General features: G+C 35.9%; 1 protein-coding gene and 1 pseudogene across 24 annotated transcripts in view; one reads left to right on the top strand and one right to left on the bottom strand.

Moving 5' to 3' along the window:
- ESRRG (estrogen related receptor gamma) overlaps positions 1 to 16,340 on the top strand; it is a 645,982-nt gene that overhangs the window by 255,834 nt on the left and 373,808 nt on the right. The gene's annotated exons all lie outside the window — the stretch shown is intronic.
- Positions 502 to 1,815, bottom strand: LOC131741955 (ubiquitin-conjugating enzyme E2 Q1-like; annotated as a pseudogene).

Genomic DNA, 16,340 nt, shown 5'->3' with positions numbered 1-16,340 from the left:
AAGGATAAATAAGATAAGCAAATCCAAAATGTACATGGAGGAATAAAGATCTCCCAGCACTCTCTATACTTTTGTAAAATTATAATATCCATATTTTGGTAAAATTATAATATAATCCATACTTTTTATATAAAATTATCCATACTTCTGTAAAATTATAATTTTGTAAAATAAAAATGTGTTTATTCAACAACTTATTTTTGTTTCCAAATTAACAAACTGTAATTGTTTTCCCAAAGATACACTTTTTTTTCATACACATCCATCATACACTGTAACCAAAAAAAGCAGTGTACATGAAATAAGAGAAAATAAATTAAAAATCCATAGCATAGGTAAGGAGGCTCTAGTCTGGAGCACAGCTGAATTTCCTGCAATATAAGGAGGCTCGAACGTTTCTTTTATTAGAATGCCTGCTAGCAAGGGTTCCAGCCAGGTGGCTGGTTGGTCTGTAAGTCAGTCTTGAGTACTTGAAACAGTTTCTCTGTGTGTTTGTTTTTCCTTAGCATTTAGAATAGCCATCATTGTCCTGCAATAGGCAGAGCTATCACGTCCAGGAAAAATGAGGGAGGGAACCACAGAGGCAGCGTGAGATCCAAATACAGCATTCAAAGGTAATTGGTCCAGTGGTGCCTGGGGAAGGAAGAAGGGGATGGCACTCCCGGGTTAGCCATCTTCCTTCAGGGGTGTGTACCAGCCGTTTTTTTCGTGGATCTGCACCAAGGACTTGTAGGACTGCTGTGCTCTTGTCGGGCTGTATTGAGATTTGTTGGCTCCAAACTGCACTCGTGCTTTTCCCTTCACCAGCGTGGCACTGATCTGCATGATCACTGCCGCTATTGAGTAGGCACTGCTCCAGCCCTGCTTGGTGAGCAATTCCATGCAGGTGGCACCTCCGCCCAGAACATACCCTCCGGACAGCACTGGAGACACAATCCTGACAAACGGTGGGTCAAAGGGAAAGTTACCTTTAAAAGAAAAGTTTAGTAGGATGAAGTCAGCTCCTTCTTTCTCTTGGAGGATCTGGAGATCGTTGTGCAAAGCGCTGTCCTGGTCAACTTTGAGGAGTTTGACATTCCAATCCATACAGACTGTCATTCACGAGTTCGACTGCATAGTTTCCGCCTTTCAAACTCTGTGATCCGGGTTCGTGCCCTGGTCCGGGAAGATCCCACATGCCGCGGAGCAACTAAGCCCGTGAGCCATGGCCGCTGGGCCTGCGCGTCCGGAGCCTGTGCCCCGCAATGGGAGAGGCCACAACAGTGAGAGGCCCGCATACCGCAAAAAAAAAAAAAAAAAAAAAAAAAAAAAAAAAAAAAAAAAAAAAAAAAACACCAAACTCTGTGATCAGTATATATCCCTGAGCTCCTTCATCAGCCGGTCAGTAGCCTGCACCAAGCCAGACACCGCACCATTTAAGTAATCTTGCCTCTGGTTCTTTTAAATGTTCTCTGGTATGGGCAAGTTTTCTTTTCCGTTGCCGTCATCTTCAGATTTCTTACCCTCAGCTGGCTCTTATTCTTTCATTTCATAGTGATCTAGGTCTTCTGTGTCCTCAGGCATCTCTTTATCTTCATCTTCCGAAGATACATCTTCCTGTGTACGCTGCTTTGCTGGCAAGGGCTGATCCAGCATCTCCACATCTGGATGCTGAGGGAGGTTATAGAGTTTACACAGGTCGGAGATGATCCTCTTCAGATACTGCAATAGCAAAGTATTCCCTTTCTTTATGGCCACTAGCCTCTCCAAGACAGCAGCCAAGTTAGGGTCATGGGACTCCACTGACCAGATGGGGGGCACAGCAGGGTATGACTCCGTGATCAACAACTTATTTTGAATATTTCAAACAGATGATAGACCAATAGTATGCAATAAAAGCACAGAGAACTTAAATTGTGAAAACTTAATACTTATTAAACTGACATCAAAAAAGTAATGGGGAAAGGACAGATTGCATTTTATGTGACTTTTAGAAAATGCTTACTACATGGAGAAATATAAAACTGGATCCCTTCCTAAACCTTTTACGAAGATAATCTCTATAAAGATAAATGTGGAAAGTAAAACTATAAAAATAGTAGATGAAAACACAGGAGAATATCTTTGTGACCTAGAGATAGAAAAATATTTTTTAAACCTCAAAAGGATAAATTAAGAAAAAATATTGATTAACTTATTGATAAAGAATTTAAACATTTATGTTCAACAACAAAAATAAATAAAATTCATACTCAGTTAATAGAATAAAATAATTACTTATGGTGTCTAATATGATAAGTGACTAATATCTAGGCTCTAAAAAGAACTCCTGAAAATTAAGAAGAAAAAGATAGCAATCCCAACTGAAAAGACAGATGAAGGTTATGATAGGCAATTTATAGAGAACACCCAAAGAGTTAGCAAGCATTGTTAGAAGTGTTCAAACTCGTTAGCAATAAGAGAAATTCAGATTCTAACAGCATGGATTAGATAGACAAAAACTAGAAATTAGAATTGCGTAATGCCAAATGTTGGCAAAAAAATAATATTTGAGACTCCTCACGTATGGTTGGTGGAATTATAGACTGATGTAGCCAATGTAGGCATACTGCATGCTGCAAAACTGTGCACAACAGATTTGTTCCTGGTCTACCTTCCAGACAACTTTCTGTTTTGTCCATAATGACATATGTGCAAGGATGCTTATTGCAGTATGGGTGTTATTGGTGGTGTCAAGGAGCTGGAGTGTCTGTCGTTGGAAGACTGGATAGATAAAAAATGGTGGGTGTATTCCTTGGAGTCCTGTGCAGCAGTAAAGAGCAGTAGTCTAGGTGTGCTCCTAGCAATGTGGACGGATCTGTAAAATGTAGTCCTGAATGAAAAAAGTAGGGAAACAGAATGAATTATATAACATGGTATAATTTACATATATTAAAAACATGTGCACACAAAATAACAATGCATACTTTGCAAGAACATTTAACATATCTGAATGAAAATACTTGCAAGTTTTACAGGAGGGGCATGAGAAATAGAAACATGTAGAACATGAGACGGGTCTTGTGCAGAATGATAATGGTTGGGTGGTGGGTGAAAAATTATCTCTATCCATAAGCAGCTCACAGTATAGTGAGGGAGACAGACACATTAATAATTATAATGAAATGTGGTATGTACATTCATAGGGATCTGTACAGAGTATTAACATGTATGACTTTTCTACCAGGCTAAGGTTTCCATTAGGGCAAATACTGTTCTGTGTTGTTTTCTTTACTCTTAATGTTCTTCTGCACTTCATACATGTGTATATATATATATGTATATATATAGCAGAGAGGTCTTTGAATCACTGGGAAAAGTTGAAAAGTACTTTCCTGTCATTGACACTATGGATTTGATTTGGTTGAGTATAACTCAATTAAAATGTATAGAGGCTTTAGCCTGGGTGCATATTATTTCATGATGAGCATGCAACTTGACACAGGTTGCTCAGTGGACTAAAGCATTATGACATGGTGGTGGTTAAGTCTGCTTCAGATCAGGTATTTCATGACAACACTTGGTTCTGTGGCTGACATGAGTCATACTGGCCATGATCAGCCATCTCACAGTTTCTAGTGACTTGTTATCAAAAACGTATGATGCAAGTATGCAAATGCCTCACCACGAATCCATCACTCCTCTGAAAACTGAAGGATGATGGAAATGATGCTATGGTTTAAAAAAATAATAATTGAAAAGTAGATTTCCTTTGTTAGTTGCTTTTACCTCCCTGGAAGTATGTATTTCTCTATATAATTATTAACTTGTCAGTGTATCTTCCAGTGATTACATTAGTCTCAAGACTGAAGGCCCAGGTTTAAATCTAGGGAACATTGTAATTATGGTTTTTGACTTTTCACCTATCTATTTATATGATGGCATTTCTCTCTAACAATGGCTGCTTATTAAAACAAAACAAAACAAAACAAAACAAAACAAAACAAAAAAACCTTCCTCTTGCAACTAGAGTGCTCATATCTGCTGGTGGAAGTGTAGGTTGTTAAACAACTCTGAAAAACTGGTAATATCTACTAACGCTGAGCATTTGTATAGCCTCTGTCCCAGCAATTCCTCTCCAGGAATGACCCAACAAAAATGAACACATGTATGCCCCAAAAGAAAGGCACAAAATATCTTCATAACATCATTCATAACAACAAAAAAACCAAAAGGAACCTAAATGTCCATCAACATGAGAATGAAGAAATAAATGAGTATAAATAAATATAGTATTAATATAGAATTCATATAAAGGAATACTATATAACAGTGAAAATATAACACTAGTGCTATATGCAACATGGATAGATCGCATAAGTATAATATCAGTGTGAAGGCGCTAGACATAAAACTTATATTTTGTATCATTCTACTTATATAAAGTTTAAGACAGATAAAAATAATCTGGGATATTAGAAGTCAGGTTAACGGTTGCCTTTGGGGAAGAAGGTAGAAATGATCGGGAGAGGTCTGAGGGGCCTTTGGAGTGCAAGTGATGTTTTATATGTAGATTAGATGGTAGTTAAAAATGTGTTGACTTTGGGATAATTAAGTTGCATATGAGTGATCTGTGTATTTTTCTGTATATATGTGATACTTTAAAGGTTTTATGAAAATATAAAAATAAAAGCTAAACAGTATATTGTTCAGGGTTATATACTTAAGTGATAAAACTATGAAAGGATGTGAGAGAATGATTCCTCTAAGGTCAAGTTACTGATTACTTCTATGTGGGAAGAAACATAAGCATGGGAAGGGCACACAGGGGGATTTTTCAGGGACTAGTTAGTATTCTCCAGTTTTAATCATAGGTAGGGGTACACTGGTATTTATTGTATTATTCTTTTCACTCTACATATGTGTTTTATATTTTTTGTGTTTGATGCAATCATTTCACAATGAAAAAAATTTTTTTAAGATATTTTTGATGTGGACCATTTTTAAAGCCTTTACTGAATTTGTTACAATATTGCTTCTGTTTTGTGTTTTGGTTTTTTGGCCATGAGGCATGTGGGATCTTAGCTCCCCAGCCAGGGATCAAACCTGCACCCCCTGCATTGGAAGGCAAAGTCTTAACCACTGGACTGCCAGGGAAGTCCCTGAGAAAAATTTTTTTAGCAGAGTTTTTGTTCCAGATAAAATGGAATAGGCACAATCCACCTTGTGTCTCCCACTGAATTCAGCTATAAAACCTGGACAGAATTCATGGAGCCACCATGTAAGGATACTGAAAAGCAAATAGTAGCAGATGGATCAGGAAAGTAGATCAGAATGGAAAGTACCCCTAAACTGGTGGTGAGTTTACCATTGTTCCCCTTCTGGTATCTTCTGTCCTAATCATATTGGAGTTGAAGCCCAGAAGAGAGTCACAGAGCTCAGACACAGAGAGCTCCCAGAGAAGGCCTCTAGTTCAGCTTGTGGACTGGTAAAGGTGAAGGCAAGTGTTTTTTCTTTTCTCTGTTTCCTTGTAGCCAGGCCTCAAGCAAGTCCAGGACAATATCAATGATGATGTCAACAGGAGCCAAACGTCTGAGAGACGGGAGCCTTCTTTTCACATCAGTGGATCTGTGGTCCCAAGAGGGTGGAGCATATACACATTGCTTTTTTCTCTCTGTTTTTGAACTACTTGGCAACTGAGTAAGATAACTAAAGCTACAAATTTATAGATGGAGGGCTCAAAATGGGAGCCCAAGGAAATAGAAAATACCAGGGTTTATGCAGTAGGTTAAGGCCTTGGGAAAGTGACATAACCCTAAAGATATTTATGTACTCCTGGGCTCATTCCTGACCTGCTGTACACAAATCTGACTAATTTATTGTATCAAAACTTTGAGAACTAAACAGATAAACCACTGCCTATGTCCATACTGGCCACAGGGTGGCACACACATAGGAAAAATCTGAATAGCACTGCAAAGCTTTGAAAACTGACCTAACACTGGAACCCTAGCCCACGAAATACAAGTTGGAACTTGTGGGCTGAACCTCACTAGTTTGATTGCCTGCTAAAATAAAAATATCACATTGTCCACAGGATTTAAACAAGATACATAGTCTCAAGATATTATTAAACTGTCTAAGATATTATCCAAAATTACTTGGCATATAAAGAACCAGGAAAATCTCAACCTCCATTGGAAGGACAATCAACAGATGCCATTGATGAGAATATACAGACGTTGGAATTACCTGACAAAGATTTGTATAGAAGCTGTTACTTAAAAAATACTCTATCAAGCATTCACAAACACTCTTGAAACAATGATAAGGTACAGAGTGTGAACAAAGAAATAGGAAATATAAAGAAGAATTTAATACAAATTTTAGAGCTAAGAAGTACAAAAATCATAATAAAAATCTTACTGGATCAGCTCAAGAGCAGAATGGAAATGAAAAACTGAAAGTCAGTGAATTTGAAAATAGGTCAATAGAAATTATCTTACCAGTTAACAAAAAGGGGAAAAGATTGGGGGGAAAATAAAGGGAGCCTCACAGACCTGTGAGACAAAAAAAAAAAAAAATAGTTCTAACATTTGTGTCATTAAAGTTCTAGGAGAAGAGAAAGAAATAATGGCCCCAAACTTCCCTCACTGGGGGAAAGAAAATAGCCTATGGCTTCAAGAAGTTTTGTGAAAACCAAACAGGATAAACTCAAATAAGTCTGTGTTCAGACACATCATCATCAAAATGCTATAAAAATAAGTACACAAAAAAATCTTGAAAGTGGCCAGAGATAAAATATGCATTTCCTATTAGGGAACAATAATTTCAATGACTATGGATTTCTCAGAAATAAACACAGAGGGCAGGAGGAAGCAACATAATATTTTAAAATTACTGAAAAGAACTTCCAACCCAGAATTCAATATCCAGAAAAAATACTGCTTAGAAATGAAGGTGAAATAAAGACATCTTTGGATGAAGAAGAACTAAGAATTTGTTGACCTAAGAATTCAAACCAGCTCTAAAAGAATTTCTATGGGAAGTTCTTCAGATAGGAGGGAAATAACACCAGAAGGAAATTGGAACATCAAGAATGGAAGAGGGACAAAAGAAATAGTAAATATTTGGGAGCACATCATAGACTATTCTTCTCCTCTTTAGTTCTTTAAGACATGATTGACAGTTAAAAACAAAATAATACTGAATGATGGAGTTTTAAATGTATATTTAAGGCAACTATAACATAATGGAGAAGGATAAAGGGAACTCTTAGATGACAAGGTTTCCGTATTCCACTTGAAGTGGTAAAAGTTGATTCTAAGTAGACTGTGAAAAGTGGTGGATATATATTATGCTCCTTAGAGTAACCACTACAAAACTATACAAGAGATAATTAAAAACACAATAGATAAATTAAAATAGAAAGCTAAAAAATGTTCCGGTAACCTAAGTTTCTCCTTAGAAACTGAGACCTGAATAAAAAAGAGAACAAAGAGAAAACAAATAACAAATTGGTAGATATAAATCCAAATGTATCAATAACTATATTAGATAGAAATAATCTAAATGCAATAAATAAAACAGATGATCAGAAAGGAGTAAAAGGAAACATGACCCTACTCTATATACTTCCCATATGAAACTCCCTTCTAATATAGTGATATACGTAGATTAAAAGTAAAAGGATAGAAAAAGATGTTCTATGCAAACACTAATCAAAAGAAACCTGGAGCAGCTATCTTAATGAGGTAAAAGAAGCTTTAGAGCCACCGCCCCAAAAACCAAAAAGTATATCAGGAATAAAAAAATACATAAAGAGAGATATACCTTTGAAAGGAATCAATTCACCAGTAAGGTGTAACAATTTGTATGAACTTAAAAACTAAGCTTCAAACTACATGAAGCTAAAACTAACTGAACTTAGAAGAGAAATGAACAAATCCACAATTATAGATGGAAACTTCAATCAACACTTACCCTTTCTATAATAGATAAAATTAATAGAAAATCAGCAAGATTATAGAACTAAACATCATCGACCAGCGGGATCTAATTGACATATGTGAACACTCCACCCAATAAGAGCAGAATACCTTTTCTTTTCAAGGGAACAGAGAACATTCATCGTGACAGATTATATCCGAGGTCATAAAAACAATTTGAAAAATTTTTAATTGAAATAATACAAAAAAATGTTCTCTGGTCATAAAGAATTAATTTGTTAATAAAAAAAAGAACAGGAAAATATCCTAACTTGAATATTAAACAATTCATTTATAAATAACTCCTGGTCAAAGAAGAAGTCTCAAGGAAAATCAGAAAATATTTTGAACTGAATGAAAATGAAAGTGCACATATCAAAATGTGTGTGATACAGCTAAGCAGTGCTTTAGGGGAAATTTCTAGCATTATATACTTGTATTAGAAAAGAATAAAGATCTTCAATCAGTACTCTAGGTTTCCACGTTAACAAACTAGAAAAAGAGGAGCAAAGTAAGCCCAAAGAAGCAGAATGAAGAGAATAATAAAAATGAACAGAAATTAATAAAATTAAAAATTCCAGAGAAAATAAAAACAAAAGCTGATTCTTTAAAAAAAAATCAATAGAATTGATAAACTTCTAGTAAGACTGACAAAGAAAAAAAAACAAATACACAAATTAACAATATCAGGAATGAAATAAGGGATATTACTAAAGATCCTACAACCATTAAAAGGATAGTAAAAGAATACTATAAACAATTCATTGCATCGAAATTTGACAACTTAGATGAAATGGACTGATTCCTTGAAAACCATGAACTACTAAAACTCACCCAAGATAATTTAGTCAACCTAAATACTCATATACCTGTTAAATAAATCAAATTCCTCTTAAAATTCTTCTGAAAAAGGAATCTCTAGCCCAAAACAATTAAAAAGGAACTAAGGCCAATTCTACAAAATCTTCTTCGGAAAATAGAAAACGGAACATTTCCCAACCCATTTTATGAGATCAGAAGAGTAACACTGATACCCAAACCAGATAAAGATAGTAAAATAAAATAACTGCAAACCAATATTAGCAAATCAAATCTATAAAAATGTAAAAAGAATAACACACAGTTACAAAGTGAGGCTTATTCTGGGAGTGCAAGGCTGGTCCAATATTAGAAAATCAGTCATTGTAATCCACCATATTAATAGTCTAAAGAAGAAAAATCATGAGTTCCCATCAACTGATGCAGAACAAAATGCCAACATTTAATATCGATTTATGATAAAAATTATATGCAAAGTAGGAATAGAATGAAATTCAACCTGATAAAGGCCATCTATAAAATACCTGTAGCTAATGCAGTTAATGATTAAAGACTTAAATGCCTTTCCCCTAAGATTGGGAACAAATCAAGGATGTCCAGTATATGACTCCCATTCAATGTTGAACTGGATGTCCTAGTCAAAGAAGTATATCATGAAAATAACAAACAAAAAAAGTCATATAGATTGGAAAGAAAGACATAAAACTGTCTCTTTATGCAGGCAACATGGTTGTCTACATAGAAAATCCCCCCGCCCAATTACAAAAAAATCTCCTAGAGGTAATAAGTGAATTCAACAAGTTTACAAGATAAAAGATCAACATACAAAAATCAATACATTTCTATATACTAGCAAGTTACAAATGGAACCTGAACTTTAAAAGTTTTTTAAAATTTTTGAATAGTTCCAAAAATAAAATACGTAAATATGAATCTAGCAAAATTGTTACAGGATCTGTATGCTGAAACTGCAAATAGTGATGTAAGAAATCAAAGAAGACCTAAATTGAGAGATATACTAAGTTCATGAATCAGAAGACTGAAAAGAGTAAAGATGTTGACTCTCCCCAATTTGGTCAATAGATTTAATGAATTCAATAAAATTCCCAGTGGGATTTTTTTATTTGTACATATAGACAACTGATTCTCAAGATCTTAGGGAAAGACTACAGAATTAGCATAGCTAAAATCATTTTTGAAAAGAAGAAAAAAGCCCATATGAATAACACTTATTGATTTTAAGACTTTCTCTATCACTACACTCATCAAGACAGTGTGGTATTTGCAAAGAAATAGACAGTTATCAGTGGACCACAACAGAGCATCTAGAAATAAGCCCACACAAATGTGGTTGATGGATTTTGACAATGGTGCAAAAGTAATTTGGTCTTTTTGGCAAACGGTGTTAGAGCAGTTGAATGGACATCAATATGCAAAAAAAAAAAAAAAAAAAGAATCTTGACCTAAACTTCATGGCTGATACCAAAAATAACTCAAAGTTGACCAAATACCAAGTAAAATATAAACTATAAACCTTTTAAAAGAGAACACAGGAAGAAATATTCTTGATCTGGGGTTAGGCAGAAAGTCTCAGGCATGACACCAAAAGTATATAATCCACAAAAGAAAGAGTTGATAAATTGGCCTTCATTAAAATTTTAAACTTTTGGTCTCCCAATGTTAAGAACATGAAAAGACAAGTTCCATACTGGGGGTGGGGGGGTGGGCGGCGTTGGTGGATGGAATTACAAAGCACAGACCTGACAAAGTCCTTGTGACAAGAGTAAGTAAAGAACTCTCAAAACTCAGCGGTGTGAAAACAACCTAAGTTTTAAAATAGCAAAAGACATGAGTAGGCTTCCCTGGTGGCGCAGTGGTTGGGAGTCCGCCTGCCGATGCAGGGGACGCGGGTTCGTGCCCCGGTCCGGCAGGATCCCGCATCCCGCGGAGCGACTGAGCCCGTGAGCCATGGCCGCTGGGCCTGCGCGTCCGGAGCCTGTGCTCCGCAGCGGGAGAGGCCACAGCGGTGAGAGGCCCGCATACCGCAAAAAAAAAAAAAAAAAAAAAGACATGAGCAGACATTTCACCTAAGATAATATACAGAATGGATAGCAGCACACGAAAAGATGTTCAGCATCATTAGTCATTAGAGAACTGCATATTAAAACCTTTTTAAGATCTACTGCACATCTATTAGAATGGCTAATTTTTAAAAGTCTGACAATACTAAGTGCTGATGAGGATGAAGAGTGATTGGAACTTGCATTAATTGCTGGTAGAAATGCAAAATGATATAACCACTCTTAAAAGCAATTTGGCTATTTCTTATAAAGTTAAAATACACCTGTCATACTATGCAGAAATCCCACTTCTGGGTATTTAACTTAGAGAAATGTAAACTTATGTTCACACAGAAACCTGTACCTGACTCTTTATGGCAGGTCTATTCATAATTGTTCTAAACTGGAAACAATCCAAATGTCTTTAAGGGTGAATGGATTAACAAACTGTGGTATATCTGTACAATGGAACACTACACAGTATTATAAAGGAAGAAACCATTGATACATACAAAAATTTGGATGAATCTCTATGCTGAATGAAGGAAGCTAGTTTCAAAATGTTACATACTATATTGTGCCATTTACAGTTGACCTTTGAACAACACAGGTTTGAACTGTGCAGGTCCATGTATACATGTACTTTTCACTAAATATATACTACAGTACTACATGATCCACAGTTAGTTGAATTCAAGGATACAGAACCATGGGTATGGAGGGCCAGCTGTAAAGTTATAGATGAATTTTCAACTGTATAGGGGGTCAGTGCCCCTAACCCCTGTGTCTTCAAGGGCCTACTGTATATGACATTCACAAAAAGACAAAATTGTAGTGTTGGAGACTGATCATTGATTGCCAGGAGTATTATAATTTAGAAAATAAATTAAAAATTTTTTATACTGGAAAGGAAAATAAATTTTTTGGCCGTCATGGCAATTACAGTATAGTGGGGAAAGGGAAGGAGACAGACAAGAAATAAAATTAAACAAACAGAATTGGGATTAGATTTACAAAGCATGCTAATAGAGGTAGGTCTTTTTAAAAATAAACTTTAAATGATTTGCTTATTAATTTTTTGTAGTGAAATGGTTGTTTCTAAATCAGCAGCAGCCCATAAAGCTATTTTATCTTATGTAGTTAAACATCCCCTATACAAATTAGTTTTGCTGTTAATTTATTTAGAGAATTTTTTCTTCATAGATATATGAAGGCAAAATTCTGCCCAAGCTATAAAAATCATTATAAATTTAAGATAATGATATTTGAATTGATGTTGCACTTTTGGCAGAGAATTTGGCTGTGTGTAAAAATGATAGGTAAGAAAAATATTACTAAAGCAAAAGGAGAGTTATTTTGAAAAATGATTTGGATTAAATTATTCGGCTCCCTCTCAATCAGTTTGTACGTGTAGATACATCCTTTATAAGCTACTGGACAGGGAATTTTGTTCTATGCCTTAGTTTCCCCATGTGCATAATGTGAGGATAGTTATTCTGGTAGCTGATGTTTTTCCTGAGACCCTATTAGAATACATACGGCATCCATATTTCAGCATGACGCTTAAACACCATTGAAGTAGAGCATCGAAATATACAAAGTTTCATCATTTTATTTCTTAAAACCAAATATGTCTTCTCATTTCACAGTGTGAACACTGATGAAGAAAATGACAGAAACTTGTAATTAGGGATATCAAAAATATTTAAAGTTTGAAAAATGTCTGTTGCAGAAAAAAAAAGGAAGAGATTGCTTTATACTCTCTTCTTAAGTTTGAAAACCCACATCAAAGAGTGAAATTTAATCATAGATGCCAGAGTTTAAAGTTGTAAAAACGATGTGGAAGAAGAAATACGGACATACCTCCAGCCCCTTTAGAAGATAAAGATATCAGGAAAAATATGCATATACTGCAGTGGGGAGCTAGTAATGTGATTTTAATATGGTTGTCCTAGGAAAGCTTAAAGCAGACTTTCAGTAGAAACTAAGATGCACGCTTGTTGCTTTCCCCTAAAAAATACATATTTTAATATTGATAAGAACATATATATTTAAATAACAATGAAAGTGTTCTTTAAAATATGTCATTGAGTTGTTATAGATGCACAATGTAAAGGGGATGTGCGTACATATCATATTGTATATGAACACGTAGGCTCTGGCCACTTAATAGTCTGTCCAATAAAATGTGTGTTTGTATGTATATATACCTAGCTTGAATGGCGGTCCATTTAATAAATATATTTATTACTTGAGAGAGTGTTTTACATTATTACTGGTCATAAAAGTGGTAGATATGACATTTGCTGCTATTAAACACTGTGTTCACAATATTTGCATTTACTGAGCAAGAACTAATGGTAACAGATTTTCTGTGTTACACAAATGTCTGGGCAGCTTGATTCAAGCATCTTTTATAATTGCGTTTTCTAAAGATAAACTGAAGGCTCTGCAAAACATCATGTCTTCTTTTGGATGATCTTTCCTTAAACATTTTTGTTGGCATTTACTATAAGATGTAAGATAACTCTGGAGCTTCTACAAAGTAAAATATATATATGTTATATTAAATATGGAAGTAAAAGTTGCAAACATTGTCTTACATTGGGAGTCAATGTATAGAAAATGCAAAGACGACTTTAGCTCTTGTTCTCTCTGCCTCCCTTGCTATGGTGCCATCCGCCTCCCACCGTCCCCCGCCTCCCAAAAAAACATCAATGTAAGTAACCGCCCAGTGTCACTGGAAAAATGTAGCCCTTTTCTTTCCTTTTTAACATTATTAGTTGAGTAATAAGAGTAAAATCTTAAAAATTAAGCATTCTATTGGATTATATATTTAATGTGCATTGGAATTTTGTATTGTTCCAGTAGCTTAAAGCAGTTGCACAGTGTTTGCTTTTTAAGTTTGTTCTTTCTTTTTTTTTTCCTTTTTAATTGTACCATAAAGTTTTCAAAGACAAAAATGAATAAAGTCCAGCAGCCCCATTGAGCTGTGAAGCAGATAGGAAGTTTAGCCCCCTTCCACTAGAGCAGACTTGAAAATGTGTTTTTGAAACCCTTAAGGTAAGACTTTTAAAAAAGAGAATTGGACAGTTGTCAAGGATGGTTGGTTTTTAAGACTTAACTACCTGAGCAATGTTCATTTAAAATAACATATGAGTCTCAATCAAAATGATCTAAGCTGAGCAAACGGCTGCTTTGTCCTTCCCTTTCAAGGAAGTTCTGAGGTGCTGCAAATCTGGGAGAGGGACATTGCTTTGGTTAGCGCTCTTTATTCCTTTTTGGTAATACTTTTTTTCTGCATAGCATAAAAAAACCTATTGGAAACCTTATAAGAAATTTTCCTAGTCAGAGTCCAACTTTTTTTTTTCTTCATTCATCAGCATATAGTCATCAAAATATAGGTTCACCAGAAACAGTGTGAAGTCAAAGTACTCTTTTGGGAATCAGATTTTTTTTTTTGTTTGTTTGGTCAGAGGAATAAAGACTTTTCCAGGTCAGTTCCTGTTGTGCAGAAAGCTAGGATTTGTCATGCTCTTTGGGGTGTGGCCCCCAACTGTTGCTCTTTGCAGTGGTGGTAGAATCTGGAAGCCAGGAGCCCGTTTCCCAAGTTAGCTTCTTTGATGGCCTGGAGTTATTTAGTGCCATCCTACTTTCTGAATGTTGGCCTACCTTTTCAGAGAACTCGGGGTGTTCTTCCAAGGCTGGACCTCTAGGCAGCATCTCCTTAAATGGATAGCTGCTCCCTGCTGAAGTCAGACCAGTTATTGCATGCTGACTACCACCCCCTGAAAGTGTGAAATGACCACTGTCTTCCAGAGAGAAATGCCTAGGTGTCCCTTACTTTACTTTTTGTCCTTGGAACTTCCTTCCCTCTGGTTGAAATAAAAATTTTCAGGAACAATTTATTTTCCTGGATCATTTTTATTCTTTTGCTTGAATCCTTATTTTGGGCTCTTGTAGCCGAAGTCTAGAATCATGGTTAAGTACAATCAGGATCCTTAAACGTAACCCAAATTCATGAGCAGACATTTTTCAGTGGCTCTCATAAATGTTTTAAATGTGATTTAGGGACCAGCTGCCTCCTAGAAATTGTGATCAAAAGCTATAAAAGCCATAAATACGTCAAATGCATGAGGAGGAATTGGGAAACTTGATTTGCCCCATAATCCAATCTGGGCTAAAGATTGGTGCCACTTGAAATTACTACCCTTAGAGCAGTCATCAGCATCCCCCAAATAGTTTGTATGCATGTATGCATGTGACGTTGTGGAGTTATAATTTTATCCCATGTCCTTCTTCTCCCCTTTTATGATTATAGATTTTTGTTACCCCTCTTTCCCTCCTTCTCTCTCCCTGACATGCTCTGTAACTCAGAGAGAATCAGGAATGCTGGAATGTCCCAAATGCTGCTGTAGTCAACTGAAGAAAAATAAATTATTTCTCTGAGAAGTAGAAAGAAATGGGATGAGCATGGTAAACTGATTTAGAAGATACGCTCAAGGGTCAGCCTTAAGTGGAGGCATGCAGTAAAGACCAGGGGAGTAGAAGGGTTGCCTTAGCAGCAGGGTGGGTGTGGGAGTGTGCCAGAGAAAGTTCTTCGTAGAGCTGATGTCTAAGCTCAGACCTAAAGGACGAATTAGAAATAGCCAGATGAAAGCAAGCACAGGGGATAAAAGGTGTTACACTCAAAGGGAATAGTGAGCACCAAAGCCCATGACTGAGAAAGAGGTAGTAAATATGTAAGGCACTTGAGCATCTGCGGATTTTGGTATCTACAGGGGGCCCTGGAACCAATCCCCAATGGATACTGAGAGATGACTATTTTTATCATTTTTGACCTATCATAGTAACTATTTCTCAAAAGGATGTAAGAGAAGAGTAGCTGAAATACAGCAGAAACTGGGAATTAGGGGTTTGACTACTAGGAAACACCCTTGCCTGATTCTTAATTTACTCATGAGTTTGAGATTTAACTGTTTTCTGAAAGGGTGGTGGTTTCTCTAAGCCAATGCAACTTGTATGAGCTATTCCTGAAAGGCCTGAGAACTAATTTAAAATATAAATTAAGTCCCATCCCAGACATACTGAATCAGAAATTCTGGAAAGTGGACCCAGCAAGCCCATGTTTTAAGACTCCCTCCAGTTGATTCTGATACATGTGAAAGTTTGAGAACCACTGTTGTGTACTAGTCATGCTTTCTGTGGGAAACACTATCTTCTCATTCATTACATTAATTTTGTGTATATGTTTTATTTCAATAAGAAGATTTTTAATTCCTTGTGGACAATGATCCTATCTTTGTTTTCAATAGCTCTATTGAGATATAACTGACATATAATAAACTGCATTTTGAAAGTATACAATTTATCAGTTTTGACATCCATACATACCTATGAAATCAACACTATTATCAAGATAATGAACAGGTAAATCACCATAAAAGTTGACTTGTGCCTCTTTGCAATCCTTCCCTCTGGCCCTTTATAGACTTCCTCTCCCCATCCCAGGGCA

This window comes from Kogia breviceps, chromosome 1, assembly GCF_026419965.1.
Source record: "Kogia breviceps isolate mKogBre1 chromosome 1, mKogBre1 haplotype 1, whole genome shotgun sequence".
NCBI classification, from domain to species: Eukaryota; Metazoa; Chordata; class Mammalia; order Artiodactyla; family Physeteridae; genus Kogia; species Kogia breviceps.
The sequence above is the reverse complement of the archived record's forward strand: the minus strand, read 5'-3'. Positions and strand labels throughout refer to the sequence as shown.